This window comes from Anas acuta, chromosome 9 (genome assembly GCF_963932015.1).
Source record: "Anas acuta chromosome 9, bAnaAcu1.1, whole genome shotgun sequence".
Classification (NCBI taxonomy): domain Eukaryota; kingdom Metazoa; phylum Chordata; class Aves; order Anseriformes; family Anatidae; genus Anas; species Anas acuta.
In genome coordinates, this window is record NC_088987.1 from 18,248,094 (window position 1) to 18,271,469 (window position 23,376).

Below are 23,376 nucleotides of genomic sequence, written 5' to 3' on the forward strand. Positions count from 1 at the left end.
CAACAAGCTGCTTAGCAGCGTAAACCTGAAACTTTGTGCGTGAGAAGGGTGAAATTTCGTAAGGAGCACTTTGTTTAACAGTCAGGTCAGTTTTGGAGCTTCTCCTACACATAGCACTCTGCTACTAAACTCTGTTCAAGGTGCAGGGAACAACACTAATTTGGGGAGAAAACTTAAGCAGTGTGTATTTGAAAAAAAACCTCTATTCAGAGTATGTTCTGGGAGGACTATATCTAATGCATTTTTTTCCAAATAATTTTCCAAAAGCCAGAGAAGATGCAATCTTTAAGGGCATAATGCTAAATTAACCTCTTACCTTGTTTATTTTCTGCATGAAGTTGATCATGTTAGCTAACATAAGGGGACACACAGTTGTGTGTCTTCTTACTGCAGCTGTTCTTAAATTCGGAAGCCCAGAAGGAGAGGGGAGGCTGTGCCATGTGGCTAATGTGACACCGAAAATGATTTTCGGTGTGATACAAAAATAGATGGTGAGAGAGAAGGGGAGGAGCAGAGGGAGTTGACTGAAAGTGCTTTAGTTTATTGCAAGTAACTTCTGGCAGGAGCTGGGTCTCTTTAAACAGAAACAGAGATGTCCCAAAATGCAGCGAACTTGTTCTGCGGTCTGCATGCCACTGCTGAGCGTGCTGCCTGTTTTGAAGGTCAATGCAGACTGAAAGCTGTATTTCTGGAATAAACTCAGCTCGAAATGACTGTGTGCCCGTTCATGCAGAAATCCTGCGGCGCCCTTTTCCTGCCTGGCCCTGGAGCCCTCTACAACAACAATAGTATGGTACTTCCATGAGCCCACTCGATTTTAAACCCATGACAAAACCCTCAGTAGATGACAATGGCTGTTCTTCAGGTCAGAGAAAGTTAGACTCAGCCTGGGCATTTGTGGTTTGCAGGTTTCAAAGAGCTCTAAGATCTCCCATGGGTTTGTGATGACCCTGGGGTGGAAAGCAGTTTGCTGTAGGGGACCAGCAGGAGCTTGCAAAATCCCTGTTGCAGACGGGCACCGTGTAAGCACGGCAGAAACTGTCTATGGAGGGCTGAGCTTCTGTCCCCTTCAGCATGAAGAAATGGTCTGTGGTGTATTAGCCCTTGTCAGTGCATGGGAACCTCAGAAGGAGGCCTGCTACACCAGGGGGATTGAACCGGGTTGAGCCCTTGACAGGTTCAGCCTGTAGGCCACCTTTACAACTAACCTGCTTCAGTCTAAAATACCGAATATCTGAGTCCTCTGGTACTTAATGAGTTAAAGGAAGCTCAGGGCTGTAGGTGGTGAAAATAATACTAGTGTTTGTAGCATTTGTTTTAATTCACTAAGGAGAATAACAGCATTGGTGTGCGTGAGAGTAGGTCGTACTTTGTTAAAAGCCAGTTTCAGCTACATCCAGCAAGATAAAAATAGGGAAACTGAACTGCATGCCCTAACTTGTGGTTTATATATTACCAAATCGGTGTTATTTACAGTGTATGCACCATTGCTTAAACATTAATCTTAGCGAGAGTATGGAGGGGGAACTTAGCTTTTTCTTTCTCACCTAAGCATTCCCCGCCTCTTCATAGGTGCTGAAGAGCGGCATTACTGTTTTAAAACGCTTCTCAAAAATGGAGCCAGATCTTTAACTGGGGTAAATCAGGGAAGTTGTAAATCATTTTCATGAGCTGAGAATCTGTTTCCCTGAGTTGATTTTTTTCCTCAGTTATCTTGATGAGTGATATGCTATCTGATTTTCTCTCAGCTTACCAAGGTATGTGTATATTAAAGGTCAGGCCATGTTTCCTAAGAATACGTGGGTGAGGGGGGCATTTACACTTGAATTTAGGAAAACAGGTGGAGCAAATGGTTAAAGCTGGGCCTTGTGTGGCTAGAACAGCTGCAAAGCAATCTGCTATTAGGGCAGTGGAGTTTTCCAGGTAATTTAGAGGCTGCTGGCTCATCCCAGCTACCAACCAGAAAGTGCATTTTAAAACTCAGTTTCATGGCAGAAGAAAAGCCGCTTCCCCTTCAATTATAATTATACAGGCTTTGTGAATGGGGAAGGTCCCAGCTGAAGAATTAAGGGGAAGTGATAAAACTCTTCTCGTAAGAACTGAGATGCTCTAAGCATTTGTAACAGGAAGCAACCTAACCTTGTTCGCTAGCACTGTCATGGCAGATAACTTGAGTCTGACCAGATGTAACTGTAACTGGTTGTCTATAGACACTCTTTCCTTCTTTATAATGATTAACAGATCTAACTTGCATAAATAAGGTAAGTTTGGTGGTCTCCTATCTGTATTTTTGCTACTTTAAATTCTAGGCATTGTTTGCATCCGTGAGCAACTTGGCAGTGCAATAGTGATTTGGGGTTCTTGCTTTTGAGTGGTGTGAGGTAATGGTATGGCTAAGCTGTGCATCCTGGCAGCAGCTGTGAGCTCTGTTTCAGCTGGCCTCCAGCTGGCCTCTGCAGTGGGTACAGGGATGTCACTTGCTAATGCGACACCCATCTATAAGAAGGGTTGTGAGGAGGATCTGGGGGACTACAGGCTTTGGAAGTGCAGAACAGGCTCATAGCAGAACCATAAGAAGATGCAGACTGCACAGAGAGGGTAGGGTGGGTCATTTGCTCATCGGGCTCCTCGCATGCTTACTGAGGGATGCTCTGGACTGCTGTGAAGAACAGCAATGACAGCAGAGCTGTATGCTTATTGCTGTTTTCTCAGAATATATATATATATATAATTTTTTCAGGAATTGAAACCGTATTTTCTGGTTTTGAGATGAAGCAAGTCCCCTTCACTCCTTGTCTTCATCAGTATGTGGCATTCTGGTTAAAGCCTATTTCTTGCAGAAAGCTGGCCCTCCTAGTTTCCAAGCTGAGGTCTCAAATGATAGCTGTGGCTGAGTTGGTGTTAGCTGCCTTTGAACAGCACAGGTGGGATACCAGACCCATCCCTCGCAGCACCTCACAGTCATTTCCATGATGGGTTTGTGCGCAGGTCTGTGCTGTCCCTGTGGCATGGGGGGTGGACACAGCGCCTCTTGATCTGACCTGGTTTGGTTCTCTCACCAAGTGCGGGTGGCACAGCTGTGACAATGGCAATTCTGGGCTTTTCATCTCTTTTTGAGGCTTGGTATGCCTGTCCTGCAGTCGTGTATCAGCAGGATGGTCAGCAAAACCCGAATGCCAACCGTGGCAACTCTGCTTGCCTCGAACTGAACTGTGACAATTTGGGCAGGAATGAGGTGTGAGGGGCATCTGACTGCAGATGTTGGTGAGGGAAGCTGATAGAAAGCCTCAACATCGATCTGTATTCATAGGTGAAGCTCACGCAGTCCTTGCTGGATTAGCTTCTCGTTGATCCTACCCAAGCTCTGCTGAGATGTGAGCATTGCACTGGGTGGGGTGGGCTGCTTGCCTGCTGCTCTCTGTCATCTGGTTCACGGCAGTGCCAACCTTGGGTTTCTCTTCCTAGGAGTGTGAAACTCAAAACAGTCCCCCTGTGCCAGAACAATCAAAGAGCGTCCTGCAAGCAGGAGGGGAGGAAGTTCTCTCCAGATTTCTGTTTTCAAGACGTGCAAGGCAAACAAGGGCAGAATGAGTCAATGTGGGTGGGACTGGGGTACACAACACCTCCAGCTGGGGACTGGGCTTTGGTGTGGGTGTGTTGCTCCAGATTTCGTGGCGAAAAGTTCATCCAGCTCTGCAGGCCAGTCGCTCACCCAGACTGTTGCCCTGCATGTAATACAGTAATGGTATGTGTGGTAGAAAATGTATTTTTTTTTAACTGCGGTGGAAAAAATTGACAAATATGTAGCCTTGGTGATACACATTAACAAGGAAGTGGCATATCAAGAAGTTAGATATTTTTATCACTGTTTTCCATAAAAGGGACAATACAGGGAACCACTTCAAATTCAATCAGTTTTTCAGTTCTATGACCCATAATTGGTATTAAACCTAAGCTTGTGTTATCCCTTGCTCCCTCCTGCCTCCTTGACCAACTCCTGTCACCTGAAGCTTGTTCACATCCACTGTGAGAGGGTAGAAAGGATTCCTGTGACTCAGTGGGTTGTGGATCAGGCCCTTAAGCTCATGTGATGGCCGAGATTTGGGAGTTTGAGAAAAAATTAATTGCTAGCATGTAGAGAGCATCTAGCTGCATTTTTGTTTCCTTCCGTACTAGTTCAGACAGTTCTTATCTAACTTGATTGCGAGAGCCTTTGTTTTCAGGAGACTTCAAGATTTGGCCACATGATGCAGTTTTGGGAGAAGATGTGAATGCACAGAGAGAAAATGTGACCCACAGCTGATGGCAAACAGCATCTTCTAGGCTGCCATTGAATTCCCATGTCACAGCCCTCATAGTGGGGTGCTCTTAGACCTCATCTTGTTATATGACTGGGGCTTATTTTCTGTGCGGTTTAAAATTTGTGTGTCCAAAAGCTGATTAGCTTTTCAAGCTATGTTGCTAACAATGCCTCTAGCCTGGTGCTCTGGAAACAAACATCTCCACTGTGTGTTAGACGATAATACAGAAATATAAATGTTGTTTTTTTTTCAGCTCAGTGTCTTGAAACCCTGAAGGTTTGTTGCAGTTGGATCTGTGTCGAGAACAAAAGAGCCTTCAGAGACTGGAAGCTGATAGGCAGTTTTATTCTTTTATTTATTTTTTTTAAATTTTAACTTGAGAAATCGAAGTCCATCAAACTGCACGCTTCTATGCAGTTCCTAAAGTTAATTGTGAGGGCGTAGCACCTTGGGAACCTTTTAGAATAGGTCGGTAGGAGATCTCTAGAAATGGGCCATGTCCTACTTCTACGTGCAGAGAAGTAATGCGCAGAGTGCCTGCTGTTCACTCGTAGAATTGGAGGTTTCATTTTGGCAAAGGCCACAGCAGTACCTGTTCCTGTTAGACTCGAGCAAACAGCTTTGAGCAGGAATGTGTTTGGTGTGTAGACGTGATGCAGGTACTGCTCACTCAGGTGATCCTTTGTCTCCTATCCAAAGCGTGCATGCTGTGAGCTGCAGCTCACCTTTCCCATTGCCCTACGGTCGCTTCCTATTTTCCTGTTTGAGGCAAAACTGGGACTGCAGTCGTGTGAGTGTGGCACAACTCTGGGCAGGCAGCAGCCAGCGAGCACTTTGCATTTCCCAGTCCCTGCAGTCCCCAGGGACTCCTGTAAGGCTAGGGGACACAGTGTATGTTACAGTTCTCCATGAATCAGCAGTTTCCCCGAAGCTGGACACAGTGGCCTAATTGCATCATCACTCGTTATCCTTCCCATGTTGTGAGCAGGTGGTTTCTGTAGGTCTGCGTTTGGCATTTCCCTAGGTTAAGCCATATGAAAATGCTTTGTGCAGTAATCTTCCAGCATAAGCAAAAAAGCATCCTTGGAAAAGATGATACAGAAATTAATAAGAGCTGAGCTGATGCCATCACCTGAGGTCACACTTGCTTTTTGCAAAGTGTGCTTTGCTAGCATACCCCCGCTGTGCCCAGCTGCAGCTGTGTGGTCACAAGAGAGCTGAATAAATAAATAAATACAGGAAAGTTCCAAAACTGGGCCTGCGAAACCATCTGCTGCAGAACCACCACTAACTCAGTTGCTGAATTCAAATGCAGCTGGGAATGCCTCAGCATCTACTTCTGAGGTTTCTGGTGGCGATGAGGCTGTATTTCAAAGCTCCTCTGTGGATCAGCAAAAACCAAACTTTTCGCTTTTTGTTTCCAAGGTGAGCTGAGGCTGCAGGGGCTCTGTTACAACACCACGTATCGCAGTGCTTTGGTGGGCATCAGCCATGGGCGACTGCAGTGTGACCGCTGCACCAGCGCCTCCTCGGGAGTCACTTTGAGCTTGCTCCCTCAAAGCATGCTCTGCACAGTCCCATGCCACTGCTTGCTTAACTTCGAGTTAAAAATTTGCTCTCTGTTTACCTAATGATGTACCTCTGGCTTGAAGAGTGAAGCCCCTGATGTGGAGGTTTCCAGGAACCAGCAGCTCTTCCTTTGAAGTTGGAAGGTGTGCGCTCCACCAATGGCAGGGTTTGGCTTGTGTTTGCTTGTCAAACAGAAAAAAAAAAAAAAATAACGAGAATGGGAGAGCTGTAAAATAAGTTTCAGGAAATTATATTCAAATAAGTAAGTAAAAAAAGAATCATTCAGATACCTAATGACCAAAGTGCCTGCTGTGCCAGCTTGCAATTCCAAGTCCTGATTGGTGGTCATGAGTGTCCCATGTCAGTGCAATTTTGCTGCAGTATAAATATTTTAAAGCTATTTTACTGAACTGAATACACTTCAGAAATCCTGTAGTGCTACAGAAGTTGTTTCCACTTACAAACCTGAGTAACCCTGTGCCCGATGTGTAAACCTGAGAGGTTCCTCTCTGTGCCAGATGTGAGGATGCAGCGCTCCACCAGGAGACTGCAAGAAGTGATTTTGTGCTGCTTTGCCAGTGATTCTCACTTATCAGATTTACAACATTCAGCATGATTTAAGAAGTTTGTTCCTGTTCTGCTGGGACTCCGCTGGCTTTTATTGCCATATGCTGTACGCTTGCAGAAGGGGAAGAAGCAAAAAGCTGCACAGTGCTGCAGTGATGCTTATAGCTGCTGCCTCTGGGGGTAACTTCACAGGGCTCTGCTGTGTGCTCTTCCCACAGCACACACTTTCCCCTAATAGTGTGGTATGTGAGCAGATTGCATGCTGTATTGTGCTGCTGATGTTTGTAAGTCTGATACATGTATAATTTGAAGTCTGAGAAAGTTCATCATTTTTTATTGATAATAGATCAGAGCATGTTGTCAATGCACAAGAATTTACGGTTTTGCTGGTTTATGTAGTTTTTCTTTCTTGTCTTTTGGAAGATGATGAAGTCTCTGGATACTTTCCTCATACCTGTGGATTCTGAACTTCTACCAGCACATCAATCTCCCCTCTGAGGATGGGGCACAGACTGCAGCTTGGACACAGGAAATGTTTGCATGCGCGTAAAAGTACAGCGGCCTGTACCCGGGCAGCAGGGGCTCTCGGGGCAAGGGCTTCCCCTTGCAGGAGATGAGATAGGTACAGGGCTAGGAGCCTGCTGTTCCAGTCTGTTTGTCATAAACTGGAGGAAAAAAGCATTTTTTTATTCGTCTCAGCCATTTAAATATGTACATGTGTCTGTCCCCCTTTTGCACGTTTTTTTGTTTGTTTTTTTTTTTTCCTAATTGTAGTTTTCTGGCATGCTGTCTTCCTGGAAGCTGGCGCTATTACCGTTTATTCTCTCAGGACTCAATGCCTCTGTTGATCTCTGAGTCACTTTCCCAATTACAAGTTAATTTTTCCAGTATTGTTCCTTGCTGCTATGAGCAGTAACGAGAAACACTCCTCTCTCTGACTGAAATTTCCCGAAGGGAAGAAGAGACGTGGCTGTGGTGTGTCTTTGGCCTGTGACTTCCTTTGCAGGGCTGCTAGACCTGGGTATTTATTGAAACGTGCTGGTTGTTTCAAAAGGCATCTGGGGGGAGTGCTGGGGCTCATTTACCACAGGTAACTGCAGTGGGAGGGTGCCAAACCCTCGGGGTTGGGGTGTTTTGGTGTGCATCTTTCTCCCCTCGCCTTCCCCAGACTCCTGGCACACCAGCTTTCACGCTGGCCCTGGTGCTGGCTCTGCAGGCACAGGGTCAGCCTGCTCAGGAGAAGGTCAGAGCTGCCCGACGGGTCCAGAGCTCAACTACAAACCCACAAAAGAAATGGCTTGCTGTCTGGGTAGCCTGAGATCGCTCCTTCTGGTTGTTGAAAAATGCAGGTAGTTATCTGTTTGTTATTCAGAACGGGAAGTGCTGTTAAAAGTGTTCTTAAAAGGTGTTTTTACCACAGTGAAATCTGCAGTGTGTGGCCCAGCCCTTGCACTGAATACACTGGTGTGGGTCTCTGGTGGGGCAGCTGAGTCTGTTGTCCTTAAAAAGCCTGCAGGGAAATCACACACCTGAAAAACGGGGAAACGGTGTTTGCTTCGGGGTTGCTCGCCAATGCGGAGAAATGTCGTGAGTCAGTAAGTCAGTATCTAAAGGGCATCAGAATGTGACCCAGCTCTGCCGCCGGGTTTTCAGGGAAGAGACAAAAGCAGCAAGCTCGTCCGAGCTGCTGGAGCTGCAGTGAGGACAGCCCTGGGCAGGAGCAGGGGGATGGCAGGTCACCCCAAAGCAGAGCTGACATCTGACCCAGGGAGCTGCTGCTTCAAAGCTGGCCGTCAGCAAGTTGTGGTGTCGCTCGCCTGGATCTCATGCCCGTCCCGTAAATAAACCTCTGCCTTGATGGATGGCCAGTGGTTGGTTCTGCCTTGGAGCCAAAAGGGTCAGACCCGAGCCCCTTGTTTGGGGGACCAGGTCTCTTCATTGGGGTGCTCCCATTCAAGAGGCGGCAGCCCCGTGGCCCGCGGGGGTTTCTGTACCCAGCTCCCTCCCCAGTGCCTCCCAGCAGGGCTGGCTGGATTTTTGTGCCCCGTGCTGTGATTACCTCACCCTTATCTGGAAGCGAGTTTGGAGAAGTACCGCTAAAATAAACACCACGTCTCTCTTCTCAGAAACACAGACGTCTGTCTGGCAGAGATGCCTGCAGCCTTCCAGGTTAATGAGCGGCTCTGGCGGGGCGCGGGGCGGCAGCGCTCCTCAGCCCGGCACTGGGGGGAAGCTCGGTGTGTGGAGACCTCCCCAGGGGGAGCCTCCCCAGCCTGCACGGCCATGAGCAGCCATGGTACGGATGCCTGCCTCAGGGAGCATCTTTTCAAAAGATTGGATGAAGTTCCTATTTTTGCGTCTGATTGTTCTTCTGTTGTTCCACAAGATATTTTTATTCCATCATCTTCTGTGTTTTTTTCTTTTGCAAAGTGAAATTGTTTTGTGATAAAGCACTATGCTGTGTTAAATAATTCTGGTAATCGAGAAATCTTGGATGTTGTGTCCTCCTAGCTGCATGCTCTCAAGGGTTCACATATCTTCCCCAGAGCTTGTATATCTTATGGTACTCCTTTGATACATATCTTACATCTGGTAGAATAGTTAGCTAGTTGTAATTCTTTTTTCTTTTACTGCATTTGTAAATCCAGCCATCAGATGTGACGAGGGGCTAGTGTGGGCAGGCTTGCCCTTTCTCATGCCTTGCAGCAGAAGAATCAGGGCTTTAATTTCATATAGGCAGAGGTGGTAGACTAAAAGTTGTTCATATGGAAAGATTTTTCCACAGAGTGGACAGGACTGAACGAAACGCTGGCAAATGCTGTGGATACCACGAGTTCCTCCTGGAATGAGTGGGCAGGCGTGGGGCAGTCTGTGCAGACCTTCTCCTCCACCTTCAAAGCCCAAGCCCAACAGTACGTTTTAGAATAAGCTTTGATAAATGAATCCTTCCTATCTTCCCCTTCAGGAAGGGTCAATCAAGTGAGCCAACATTTCCCATCAACGTGTTACGTAGTAGATTAACCTTGTGGGTTTATTCCGGTATTTACACTGCGTGTTTGTCGATACCTGGATTAAACAGCCCAGGCAGTGGGGTTTATCTGAGCACGCCACAGTTGATTCTGGCAAGTAGAGTGGATTTGGCTTGTGACTGCTTTAATACAGCACTCCTACTCCTCCTTTTGTTTGTGCTCTGAAGAGAGTTGTTCCTACCAGGCTGAAGGAAATCAACAATTCTGACACGTTGGTTAATCAAACGATTGTTAACATCCAGGGGACTTTCCTAGTAGCAGTCAAGCACTGTTTATATTTTAATAATCACTGTGGTTGTTAGCAAGGGTAAAGAAAATTGAGTCCTTCAGCAAGCAGTGCTCCGTTCTCACCATGCTGCAAGTAAGTGTTGATGAAATTTATTATTTCCATGCTTTTCCTGGTGGCCCATAGACAGCCACCATTAATTTTCCTTTAAGCACAGCTCATGTGGAGGTGTTGGAAACACTTAAGACCTTGTTCTCAAAGATGATATGAGGAGAAAAGCATCAAGACTTTTTCCCTTCCTGCCTTTGAGCCTGGGATGGGTTTCCATGGTGTCTGAAATCCTGCTGTAAGAGTTTGTGCCAGTCTGAAGTATAATGAAACTGCTGCTTAGCTGCCCCCTGGGGTGTTTGGGTGGAGCTTTAACAGCAGCCCCGAAGACTTTAATTGCACTGGGGATGATTGGATGATTTTACCAACTCATGAACAAACATGGGCTTATATAGTAAGTCATAAAAGCCTCTTAGACACGATTGTTCTCTTGTAAGGAAAAACTAAAACCTCAATTTTGAAAGAAAAAAAAAAACACACCATCCCTCATCTCTATTTATACTAAAAATAAACATAATGTTACAAGACCCTCTCTTCTTTTGGGATTGAAAAGAGAAAATCTTGTCAATTACCGTATTTGAGTGAGTTCTCTTGGCTTTTTTCCCGTTTTCCTCCACCTTGTTTGTATTTCAGTTGTCAGATGGCCATTTCAAGGTTAAAAAAAATGTATTTTTTTTTTTTTTCCAATAGAAGCCATGACTAGAAAGTACTTGTTGCTCCTGTATCGTGCACAGAGACATCGCTTGGGCCCTGGTGCACCGTCCCTGCGCAGAGCTCTCACCCTGCTGCAGCCCATGGGGGGGTTGTGAGGGGTTGCTGGAGGTCTGCCTGACTGTGGAAAAGCCCTGGGGAGCCTTCTTCTCAGACATTTGAGACCTCGGTGTTTTTCGTGCTAATTTTAAACTCAGAGATGTTTCTCATGGAATATTTATAGACTCGTTGGCTCTTAAAAGGCCCAGAGGGCCCCTCCGTAGAGCAGGCCAGAGATGTCACCCGGGGACACTGGCCAGGATAGCAAACCTTTATTTTTTTCCTACTCACATGCAGGATCCAGCCTCCCTTGTTAGCTGCACAAACTTACTGCAGCTTCCTACCTGGGCGCATTTGGATGGAGCGGCTGGGAAGTGTTCGGGAGGAGCTGCGTACGTGTGTGGGATGGGGGCCAGAGATGCTCCAGGCAGTCCTGTCATTGCAGAAGGCCTTACACAGGGATACCCTAATTTTCTGACTGTATTTGAGTTACATACGTGTGCGAGGTGGGATCTTTCCTCTGTGCAAAAGTCGCTCCAGTCTGATGCAAGTAAATGACTGCACCCTGACAGTTTTCCAAAGCAAGGGGCCGACCTGAGGTGTTCTGAAAGGACCACAACAGAGGTGCTTAAAAACAACAAACAAGCAAAACCAAATGCAGAGTGGGGTTGAAGGAAGGGTGAGGACGTACCAGGAGGAGGACTACTCTTGGAGGAGACAGGTTTGTGACAGCAGAGTATTGGTTTCAGGCTGGAGCCCACAGCCACTCAACTGCCACTTCAGCCTGCCGCATCCCCTCGTTCCCCCATTGCTCCAGTGGTGTGAACAGACCTTAAACTGGTGTAGCAAAGCCATTGGTCTTTGTACAGCCAATGTGGTGTACAGGCACGGCAGAACCAGCCACAGGGTTTAGAAAGTATTAGAAATACTTGTTTGGGACACTTTGTGCTGTTATCTATGACTGCTTGGCTAAATGTGTTTCCTGTGTTTATGATAAAACAGGATTGTGTCCTCTTTGACTTAAGCCTCTTGTACCTTGTGTTTTATACCTTTCTTCTCATAGCTGCTGAAATTCACGCTTCAGCCACTTCAGGCTGCATAAGTACATTGGCAGGCAATTTGGAACGAGCAAAATCAGGTCTTCTGCATTCATCCCTCCTGTGTTTCCTTTCAAAGTATGTTTTTCTCTTTGGCTCATGGTGCCTGTTGCTAGAGCTGTTTGTGGCGGGTACCAAGTGCATTTCAGTGTATTTGGATTGCTGCTGTTTCACTTGAACCCTAATTAGTGAGCCTGTTCTCAATTTCTTTGCCTTCAGAAGCACTTCAGGCTTTTAAATCTCATATTTGAGAGCTATTTTGCAGGGGCTCATTAGTTGTGAGTATCAGGCTTTGATTTACTGGATGAAAACATGGTTACAGAGTCTAATGCTGGCTGCTGCGTGGCTGGAAGCACTGGGAAGTCTCTCCTTAGCAGCATCAAACGTGACGTGGCAAATGCATTGCCATCAGGATGTAGCAGCAGGCATCCCTTGAGCTCGTTAAGATCTTTGGCTTCATTTTCGTCTTTAACTATAGCTGTAGCTTAGGGTGCTGTGGGAACGTAGCTGGGCCAAGCTGCCTTGTGCAGAAGCCACCAGCTTCTCGTTGGGGCGCCTCATTAAAGAGGAGGCTGTTTGGGTCCAGGGCAGCTCCACCAGCTGGGGGAGTCAGGCCTGGGGCAGAGCCTCTCTTCACACCTGTGTGCCCCTGTGTCAGCATGTGGGACCATGCCAAAAAGGTGAACTTGGTTTTATCTGACCCATTTCTTGTGATTCTGGGCCCAATTATCATTTCCTGGATCAGGGCAGGGCTGCTGTCCCACTGGCCTGTCCCAGTGCTGAAGCTGCAGATCAGCTGTCAACCATCTTGGTGTGAATTTTTCCTTTTATTTCACTCTCCCATTCCTGAAAGCACTTCTGGTTAATGAGAAGAGCAGTTAAGCAGCCTGGGTCAGGATTTCTGCCAGTCCTGCGCGCATTTGGGTCAATGCAAGTTTGGAGAGGCTGTGCTAGTGCAGGTTGTTTAATTAGGACACTAAAATCCAGGCTGTGTTTATGCTGCAGATGCTATACAGATGCTGTTAATTTCCTCTTGTACTGGTTTAGCTTAACCATACATCTGATCCTTTGATTTACACCCAAATATTTATGCAAAGTCTCCCTTGGGACTTTCCAGGGGTTGGTTCTGCATGCAGTGAAATGTCTGCTTTAAGCTAGACAGCATTTCCCTGGCACACAAAAATGGGATGCAAAACAGTTCCAGGAGCAAATTTTCAGTCGTTTGGCTATTTTTCAGACATGAAGGGTTCTGAAGAGCAGATAAGAGACGGCTGAATGCTTGCCTGCTTGTTGCCCATCCCACAATACCGCTTGTAACACTGATAGGGAATACTAATAGCAATTTGGGATTGTGTTCTCAGTAATTAAACCTGCTTCCAGGAAACCACTGCTGCGTGTTCCTTTAGAGGAGTTACTAATTGCCATCTGTTAAGCTATTCTTTCCCTGAAACAGTGATGGCAAGGGATTTGGGGCTGCCTTTCCAGCCCCTCCTGTGACAGGGGAGCACAGCGCAGGCACTGAGAGAGCACCCCAGCCCCTAAGCTCCGTGTAAGTCTCTGCCTTGGAAGAAAAGTCCCTGGCACCTCAGCGATGCCACGAGCCCCTCCGGGCCTGACAGTCCACTCTGGTCGCCTCCTTGTGCAGTCTTGGTCGTGGTTTTTTTGCTTCCAGGATCCTCTGTGGTGTGACCTCCTGGCAGAGCTCAGGTGAGGCTCTTACCAGCCATCTTTCTGCTGTTGCCTGGCAGACAGGGAATTTCTCCTTCCAGTGTAAAATGCTCTCCTGTCCCCTAAATTCTGCTTACCCCTTGCCTGGAGGCTCTCACTCAATGCCAGTGTTGTTTTGTCCAGCCTGTTCTCTGGATCAGAGGTTTCTGAACGTTAACAGAAGGGGACAGCGGGGTGCTAACACAGGCACAGAAATCATTTCAGAAATGCTGTGAAATGGGAGGAAAACGAAAGCTGCATCACTTACTGAGAGATCCCCCCTAGGTCTCCACAGCGCCAGGCACTGATGAGCTGGAACCCTGGTGCTGGACTCTCCAACATGTCCTGTTTGCAGGGCACATCCCTGTTTCTGGCTGTGATGGGGCTTTTTCTCCTTTCCTTGCTCAGCCCCCAGCCCTGCCTCACAAAGCCACCCCCAAGGGATGCTGTAGGAGGAAAAACGATCAATTTGGGTATAACGACACGGGATTATCTCTGATAGAGGCATTGCCCTGGGCTGTCACTCCAGGGGTGCTAGCAGCAGACGTTTTCCTGTAGGAGTTTTCCCTGCTGGGACCTTAGCTGGTCCCAGGTTAGCCTGGACACATCCTGCCATGGCTCGAGCCGTGCTCCTCAGCGTATCTTGCTGCTGTCTCGGGGCTGCTGGAGTTTTCTGAAAGGGCCAAGAAAACCACAGTCAGACTAAGCACGTACCCAACCCTAGCAGTAAAACTTTGTGGTGGGCCTAAGGGCCATGTTTAGCATGGATAAATCCAGTTGAATTTGTCTATCTGCTGCATTGTAATGCTGTATGTAATAAGAAGTGAATTCAACGAGCACCTGCAGAGAAGATAACTCCTCCACAGGGTCTGTGCTGTTTCATGCAGTGATCCTGAATGATAACCTGCAGTTTTTAAGCAGCCCCAGCTGATGTAACCCACTACAGGGCCACATGTGTTTGAGGTGATGCTTGATTGTCTTTGCAGGACAGAGACCGCAGCCTTCAAAGTCTGCCACGTGCGTGGAGGTCTAGCCAGACATCCTCACGTCTCTGCAGCGTGACTTGGCCTTGGTTTGTGACAGCTTTCTGTAAGCAATGCCAGCTCCCACAGCTAGCCGAGGGCTCCCATCCTTCCCCTGGGTAGCGGGGTCAGCGGGTCGCAGTTACGAGTTTGGAAAGTTTGGATGGGGCTGGTGCCGCCTGGCGTGGGAGCAGCGCTTGTTTTGCTCGGATGCTTTCCCCTGCTAGGCAATGGGAACGTCTCTTTGACGTTCCAGGCAGTTCCATGGGAGAACTTGCAATAAAAAATAAATAATGAGGAAATGAAAGTGTTGCTCATACCACAGTGAAAAAGTCAGGGAATTCTCCCCGAGGCCAAACGCGGGCACAGAAGGGAGCATGTCCTCCTCTGAGATGTGAACAGGGCTGGGGGACAGGCCTGCAGCAACGTTGTACTTGCTGGGGATTTCTTGTGCCCCAATAAGAACACCCCCAGTTACTGCCAGACCTAAAACCAGACATTTCTGTGAACGTTTATAAAAGTTAATGCTTCTGTTCTAAACGTTTCCATAAGTTTAAGTCATCAAAGACAACCTAAAAGTGCTACAAGGTTAATTTCAAATAATTCCAGCTCTTCAGGACTTGCAAAATTAATATTATCAGAGATGAACAGGCGTGGGGACTGCACCAGGAGAAGTAGCAGACGTTGCTCCTCACGTGAGCAAAGCAGCACAGTGCTGCAGGTGGTATTGGAGCCCCTAAGTGCCTGCTTTTGGTCAGTGTTTTGCCATCTCTGAAATGACTTTTTTTTTTTTTTTTTTTTCTCCCAAATTCTGTTCTTTGCAAAATTTTGATGTTTGAACTTTTCTGGTCCAGAGCAGACGTTGCAACGTGTGACTTCCCTGCACAAGGGGTGCTCTGGGTTTTGCTGAGCCCCGTTTTTCAAGATGAGCCCAGAGCAGGTAGTCATGCAAGGCCGTCTGCACAGTGCCCCAAGAAGCACCAAAAGTGCTTACGGGAAGCTTTATGGAGAAGCCAGCAGGGGTATTTGTGAGCTGAGTCACCTTGAGACTAATTAAAAACTGTTCAAAAAGCAGCACGTGGCTGTAATTGCCCACCCAGGGAATTCTAATACCAAGTACTTCATAAGCACCCTGTGAATGTGCACATTCAATCTTTTATGACACTTGTCTGTGAGTTGAAAGAAAAAAGTGTTATTTGCCACAAGGCAAATAATGTTGTTAATCTCAATATTTCCATCAGTGGGAGGTGAGTATTTTGCTCATACACCCACAGGCATCAGGAGCTCAGATTTATGCACAGACGTCTCAGAGAGAGAGCTCACGTTTATCTTTTCCTACTGTATTTAGTGCAGGTGATTTTGTATGATATTTTCCTATTGTTCAGATCTTATTTTGTTTTTAATTTGCCACAGATTGGTGTAAAATTTTACAGGATGATCGGGCTGTGTGGTGAAGCAGAAGCAGCTGGATTTGGGCGAAGAGCTGTGGCATGTGTGGGATCCTAAAGGAGGGAGAAGAGTGGCATTTTGCATTGTAAGCACTTGACCTTGGGGCTCTGGTGGAGAGGCACTGAATTGATTTTGTTTGTTTGTTTTCATTTTACTATTATTTGTATTTAATTATTCAAAGGAAGCCCATACAACCCTTTCCTCTTGTTTCAGGTTAAGGTCAGAGAAGACGGACAAACCTGTATCACCTTAATGCTCTTTTTAAGTATTTACTCCCTTCCTAAAAAATACCTCGCACTTTTCAAACTCATTCTGCCAGAGAATGGCTTCACAGGTAAGAAGGAAAAGTTTTAGTTCATTTGCCAGCAGTAGGAAAGGATTATTTTCACCCTACAGTTTGGGCAGAAATGCTTCCAACACGGTGTTTATGTGGTGAAGCAGTGGGTGTCACGGGCAGGAGAAGGATATGGAGGAGACACTGATGCAGCAAAAAGCAAGGCCATGTTTTAAATAGAGGTTACTGTGGACACAGCAAATTCCTGGCTGATATTGCTGATACATACTGCGCAGAAATAACAGAGTCATCACATTGCTGTGAAAATAAATGAGTTTTCAGCAATGGCTATGGTAATTGCTCGGTGATGTCCAGAACCAGAGAACTAAAATTCTTCAGACAGATCAAGGTGAACACCGCTTGTGTTAGAAGTTACCCTCAGAAACAGTTTCTGTGGCTTAATGAGCATTTCCTTGAAGCTCTGAAACAATGGGCAGTGGTACGGTGGCGAGTTTAGCAGTAGCTCACTCTCTCTCATATTTAAAAGAAAATTTTCTTGGGGAGGATACACTGACATTCTTCAAGGCAAGTAAGTTGCTGATACTACCATTCAGAAGCAGGATCAGTTTAGAGTTTATGTTTAGGGATGCTTTTGCATCCCATCAGAGTCTTTGCATTATGTATAAAAGCTTACCACTGCCTGTGAAAAACCTGGGAACATGCTACCTGCATTTCTAGCCGAAGTACTTTGACTAAAGTACTTTGATTAAACATGAAGTTGGTATTAATTTTGGGAGCAGAAAGTGCAATTATTCCCCAGGCTGGGAAACCCTGCTTTCTGGAGGAAGCAAGGATGCCTGTGGATTGTGGGCAGGGGGCTGTACAGGCTCCAGCAATGGCAGCTGCACACAGAAATCCCTGAACACAGAAATCTTTGCGTTTGGTTTCTTGCATGGGACAAAGCGTGATTTTATGGGTAGTAGAACACCTTACATGCAGGAAGAAATAAAACATCTGTAAGAAATTGCTTTTGCCACAGACTGCTAACTAATTTCAACCAGAACTCCATCTTTTTTGGCAGAGATGTAGCCTGCAGGGAGTTGAGCCCTCATGCTTAGAAATCCACACAAGCTTCCTATCTCTTAACAGATGCTGGAGATCCACCTGCAGCATCCCCGTGTTCACTTGTTGCCCAAGCAGAGGCTCCAGAGTTCATCTCTGAGAGCCGTGGCCAAACACAGATGCTATTCACAGCAAAGCAAAAACTTCTGCGTCAACCAGGGCAGCGGATATTGGGCATTTCAGTAGGTGGCTTGTGAGGAGTCAGTGTGACTGCAGAGGTGTCAGTGTCCCTTCCTGATGGCTGGGGTTTTTTGCTTCCCCAGTGGCTTCAGCCCTGCTTGAGAATGACTTCAGTACTGCCCGAAGTTGTCCCACAGACCCGCGTTGCTCATTGCAGTGACGGCATCGGAGCACTTCTAACGCTGAGCTCCATGTGGACTCATGCAAGGAAGGGACCTGTTCATCCTCAAAGCAGCACAAAAGCACGTGAGTACCAGTGAGCCCAGCAGACAGATTATTTGGCTCATTAATAGTTTGTGCTTCCTGGCAAAGCCAGCTCTGCATCACAGAATAATTTTTTTTATTTTCTTTCTGTTCTTCTCAGCACCACAGCTGCTGCACATTCTGTAGGGATTTTGTGCAAAAGATGCCCAAAAGAGAGCAAGAGAAAGGAACTGTTGCAGAAATGTTGCTCCCTTCCTACTGCAGAAGACTTCTTGCCCATACTGCTTTGTGCTCTGGCAGTAACACAGAGCATGAAAACCCACCTTTTTGTCAGGTCCCAGGATGCTGAGGATAAAGCTTGGCTGTTGAAGGCACCTTCACATGTGTGTTCCTCCTTTATGGGGTGGTGGCATTCTGGGGCAATACTTGTGGGATCACAGTCCGGAGTGGTGCTCAATGAGATGCTTCTCCTGTGCCTGATGATCCAAACGCGTGACTTGGTAACCCCACCTCATTCTCTCTGCACTGGGTAGATTAATACAACTAAAAGCAAATATCCCTTGGGGATAAATTAATGGCTCGTGGTCACTTATGGATTGGCTTTGGCTTGCTTTCAAGGGCTAAGCTTCATGCTGGGGGACTGCCTTCGGTTCGCTTTTGCTAAAATCCACCCCCTTGCCTTGCCTGGACCCTGCCAGCAGCTGGATCTGGATCATACGTGACACTGCTTTTTAGCACTTTTTTTTTATTATTTTATTTTTTTTTTCAGGGTTCACTCACACGCTTTTGGAGAAGTGAATCAGATTTCTGATCTTCAGAAACCAAAGCAGCAAAATCTCAGCTCAGCTGGGAGCTGTTTATGGGGAGGCAGGGGAGGGACCTAGAAACTGAAGTTCAGCATCTGTGTTTTCTGTGTGAGAAACCGCAGACAGCAGATCACACCTGGAAGGATCTGAAGGGGGAGAGGTCTCTGCCAACCTCAGGAGCAGCATTGGCCGTGCAACAGAAGTGATGCATGAAGCCTGAGCACTCCCCTGTAGGGTCTTACGTTGCAGCCCTTGCTGTGAGATGAGCTGCCTTTCTCCCTGCGCCCTGTGCGAGGACTGTCTCTTTGCTTGGTTTTTGTGTTTCCTTGAATTGGTTGCAAATGATATGGACAGATAACAGCTGAACAGTCCCAACGTGGCAGTGAAGGCGGGATAGGGGGAGAGGGTGACAACAGGACTGGTTTGCTGTGAATAAGCCTTCTGACCTCCCTGCAGCTGGCTTCGAGCTAAAACTAAAACTCCAGCTGGCTGAGACCTGAGTGACTCTGTCAAAGTCCAGCACAACCAGAAAAAGCACAGTGCTCGGTGCCGTTTTTCTGCAAAGTGGGGAGGAGGCGGCTCCTCCCTCACCTGGGTGCATCGCTTCTGTTCCTTTCTTTATCCATTCATTTTGTCTTTAGCATCAGCTTGGAACGACGCCCTCTTGGCAGCCCGCGGCTGCTCTGCCAGAACCCCGCCGACCTTCTCGAGGGCAGCTACTGCAAAGTGCAGCTGCAAGGCACTTTTCCGCCTTAAATTCTTCCATTTTATGGCTCGGCTCGGCTGCCTGCCTCTGCCCAGCCCCGGTTTGCGGCCGCGGAGCTCCACCGTGCGGCCGGCCCCGCACCGGGGGGGGTCGGGGGAGCCCGAGGGGGTCCGGGGCACCTCCGGCACCGAGGGCTCAGCCCCGAGGACCCTGCAGCTCGAAATTGGCTGTGCTAGAGGAGAGAGGGCGATAACATCCTGCAGGCTTGCTTGGGAGGGCTTTCAGCAGCTGTTGCTGATGGCTCTGGTGCTGGGGGGGGCATAGGAAAGTTTGTCTGCTCACAGAAATAAAGGCTGCTGCACATCGGGGTTCGCAGGCCCCCTCGGTGTAGATAAGGTGAAGCTGCCTACATGTGGCACTGCCTGTGCAGGCAGGCGAAGGGCTGTGCAAGCAGAAACGGGGGGAATGGGGTTCACTTGGCTGCTGGGCACTCAGGAACAGGAGAATCTGGGTGGCACACTCAGAAGCTCTGATGTAGTTATAAATATGTGGTCATACAAATAACACTTGGGACCAGCTTGTTTGAAGAGTAATGGAGACAAAAAGAGACTGCTGCCTCCACTGGCAACAAAGCTGAAAAGATCATTCCCACAGGCTTGAGATGGTTTAGGCCGTTCGTTGAAAATATGTAAAATGATCATTTTGATAACGCTCTGAACTGACCGTTTTGTCTTGTGATAAGATTTTCAGTTGAATATTGCGGAACACTTCTCACTCCCTACTAAACAGAAACACAGCGCTTACCTTAAAGAGAACACACTTGTTGTGAAATTGTGTTCTGAAAAGTAAATCTATGAAAAACATCTGTTGCGGTTTTGCATTTATTTGTACCCATTTTTCAAAGTTTACCCAGCATCTGTGCAAATTCAGCCAAGTTACCAGATGATCAGATAAACTGATGTGCTGCTGCGTAGCACTTTGGTTGCAGATCAGATGCCAAATCCCTTTGCTGTGTTAAATAATGAGTGAGTGACAGAGCAAGAGAATGAGAGATTTAGGCAGGGCAGAAATAGCAAAGAAGCAGGGTGCTTTGCACAGGTGGTGAGCTCTGTCCCTGCAGCACCTGTGTCTGAGCACCCCGGTCACTCTCCTTTTGGGGATGTGGTCTTCATCTTGGATTTTCTGATGCTCTGGTCACGTCTGGCTGTGACACAGCCTGGGGGACCTATCTTCTTGAAGTCTTTTCTTGTCATGGATTTGGGTACTTAATGGTTTAAAAGTTTAGAAATCTGCTTAGGGGTACCCCTTAAGAGCCTGCAGCTAATTGATTTGCAATTGGATGAAAACATCGAGGTGTTAAAGTTCCTTTGGAGAGCAGGACCTGGGCTTTGAGGGCAGAAGAAAGGAACTGACAGTGGTGGATGTTTTTGTCTCAGGAGGTGCATGGCATGAATGGGTTTTGGCAGGAGGACACCGTGAGCACACCTCCTACTGGACTAAATATAGCCGATGAAGTTATGGTAATGAAAATAACTCCCGTTGACAGTATTTGGAGAGTTACCTTTTACACGGAAAAGAGGCTTTTATGAGTAGCAATTATTATTTTCTACATGTCTCTCTCTATTCTGACCTCAGTAAATCTCAGCATAGGTAATCACTGAGGATTAAATGCTGCAAGGAAAAGAGTGAGAAATGATGTAAAAGCAAAACTCTGGTTGGTTTTGACTTACAATAAACTTGAGTTACCTGTCTCAAAGAACATAACACCTAGCCTGCTTCCTACTGAATAAATCTGCCCTGTTGCATTCATTTCCATAAGAATTGGGCAGACAGGGAAGAGCAGACCAGGGTTGCTTCTCTGGATATTCAAGAGGCAAAAAAAAATGCAAGCAGGTGCCTAGGAACTGTCACAGGTCCCTAGGAATGTGCAAACAGACAGGATAGAGTTTGGATGCTCACCTTTACAGGTGAAAAGCAGACTTATGGTAAGAAGCTGTCCAGTCCTTCCCACTGCCATCAGAACGGAATGAAAGTTCCCCAGATGTCTGTTGGTCTGACTGCTTTCTGGGTGTCTCCCTGGCATTGCATGGCTGGTTTTGTGTGGCTTCAGAGACAGGTCCTCAGCTATTTGGGACAAGTGTTGGGAAGAACGGGGGGAGGCTGGGGGACGCTTCTGCCTTGTCTGTCCTTGCCTGCAAAGCACTGGCAAGGGACAAGGAGCCAGATGCGTGTTATGTCAGGGAATCTGCTGTGAGGTCATCACGGTGGTCGGACATCCTAACACTTAGCAGGATTTCACTTGCCAGAACTGCAGGTGGTTGGCTGCCAGTCACATGTGTGATAAACTTATCTTGCCATTAATTTATCTGGACTCTGGTAAATTACCTTGCCAGGATTGAAATTCTCATTGATTTGTCTGGACTCTGTAGTTCCAATTACTGTGACAAAATCTAGTATTTTCTACCCTACATCCTTTGGGTTTGGCCAGAGGTGGCAATGAAGTCATATTTTTCCTGGCTTAAGTTCCCCCCCAAAACCACCCATCTAACCACTCATGGTTGAACATTTAGCATATGCGTGAAGCTTTTTCCTCTTGCTTTTGGGAATAAAGATGATATCATCACGGACTGCAAGCATGTTATCTGATGAGTTTACAAATGATTGTGTGATCCCTGTGTAAGTGCTGCTCTTTGCTATACGGGGGCAGCCTTGGAACAGACTTTTCTATTTGGTACTTAGTCTCATTTCCAATTTGGGGTTTGTATTTTTTTCTTTCTTACAGATTTCCTTTAAAAAAAAAAAAAAAAAAAAAGACAGGGCTTCGTGGAAACAATGAGCACAGAGCTACCGCTCCAGCTGAGCCTGGAGATTATGTCCTCCTCCAGGCACGGCCTGGGCAGGGGGGCGCAACTCGGGGAGACTGAAAATTAAAACTGAGCTGTATCAAACTGCAAAGAAGGTGTTAATTTAGCTCTGAGGGCTATTAGACACCAAAAAGACAAAGAAAAGTGTGTGTGTATATATATATACGTATCGTAATAACAGTAGTAGAAAAGTCAAGGTCCTTTACAAAATTTCTGGTCTACAACCAACCTTTGTGCCAAGAGATCCCCGTGTGCTTTAGGATGCAGAGCAGGTCCCTGCTCCAGATCCCAGCCCTCCGAGCTAAGCTCGCTCCCACACAGCCCCGCCAGGGCAGCAAGCAGTGCAGAAGGTGACAGTCCTCTGAGAAAGTTCATTGCATTAGTTTCCCTGTGACAGGTCACCACACAGAGCATCAAAGTGGGTAGATAATAGGCTGTGAAAATAAAGAAAAAAAGCTAATGGCTTTTTCTTCTCTTTCTCAAAACCTATTACGGCTTCTCTAAGTGTGCTAAAAGCCAGAGCGGCCGGTGCACTCGAGGCTGCAGCCATTTACAGAAATGATTCCTCCAGAACTGGGAAGGGATGAGCGTGCGGGGAGCTTCTGCCCACCAGCTGCCCAGGGAGCGGGGTACTCCCTAGGCAAGCTCAGTCGAACAGAAGGGGATGCTGTGTGCAGGAACCACAAAAGCAGGTTCCCAAAGAGTGTCCCATCCACAGAACCTGTGTCTTGTCCTCCAGGATGCTCCACCTCACTGCAGCACCCCAGCAGCTTGTCCTCTGTGCTCAGGGCTGGCTGAGGTCTTTACAGCTGGGCTTGCCTGGAGCATGGGTACCCCCTGAGCTGGTAGCTGCAGGACAGGGCTGCTTGAAACTCAGAAACCACCAGGGTGTGGCAGACAAGTCAGCAGAGCCAAGGCTCTGGACATACACCAACATGACTGCGTGCACCTCTTTTAGGGTATTTTCTAAAATTAGGGGGTTGGATATGTAGCTTCTCTTGAGAGTCACCCCCCGGGGCTACCAGAAGAGGATGTGGGTGAAGTGCAGTGGTTTCTCCCCCCAGTTGTGAAGCTAGGGGGAGTGTGTTGCAACTGCGAGCCTCTGAGTTTGTATCTTCAGCAGTTCCCAATTGCAACCAATATCTCTTTTGCTTGTGTGAACAGCACAGTGTCGTCCTGTAAACCTGGCATCCCCTTTGGAAAGGCATTTTATGGAAGGCCAGCCCTGAACACAGCTTCCGAAGCTGGAAGGCATTGGGTGTTTAAGCTTTGATTTTTCTACAGTGCCTTCTCAGGAGTATGGAGATCATGTTCTTGCCATGTAGCAGCTCCAAGTCACATCCCACCAGCTCCCCCCATGCATCCAGCACTTGGGGGCTGCAGGGTTAGGAAACA

At 47.2% G+C, this 23,376-nt stretch overlaps 1 protein-coding gene and 1 long non-coding RNA gene across 6 annotated transcripts in view; both read left to right on the plus strand.

The window, feature by feature from the left end:
* LOC137861382 (G-protein coupled receptor 35-like) overlaps positions 1 to 23,376 on the plus strand; it is a 37,942-nt gene that overhangs the window by 281 nt on the left and 14,285 nt on the right. The gene's annotated exons all lie outside the window — the stretch shown is intronic.
* On the plus strand, positions 6 to 21,916 carry LOC137861387 (uncharacterized). Of its 5 annotated transcripts, XR_011099571.1 has the most exons (6): positions 11 to 2,261; positions 15,810 to 15,910; positions 16,039 to 16,159; positions 17,181 to 17,647; positions 17,766 to 17,988; positions 18,375 to 21,916. It is a non-coding gene; the product is annotated as an uncharacterized lncRNA (long non-coding RNA). The 5 variants fall into 5 exon arrangements; XR_011099572.1 differs by lacking the exon at positions 18,375 to 21,916 and having other exon boundaries at positions 12 to 2,261; positions 17,485 to 17,647; positions 17,766 to 18,366; XR_011099570.1 differs by lacking the exons at positions 15,810 to 15,910; positions 18,375 to 21,916 and having other exon boundaries at positions 6 to 2,261; positions 17,766 to 18,366.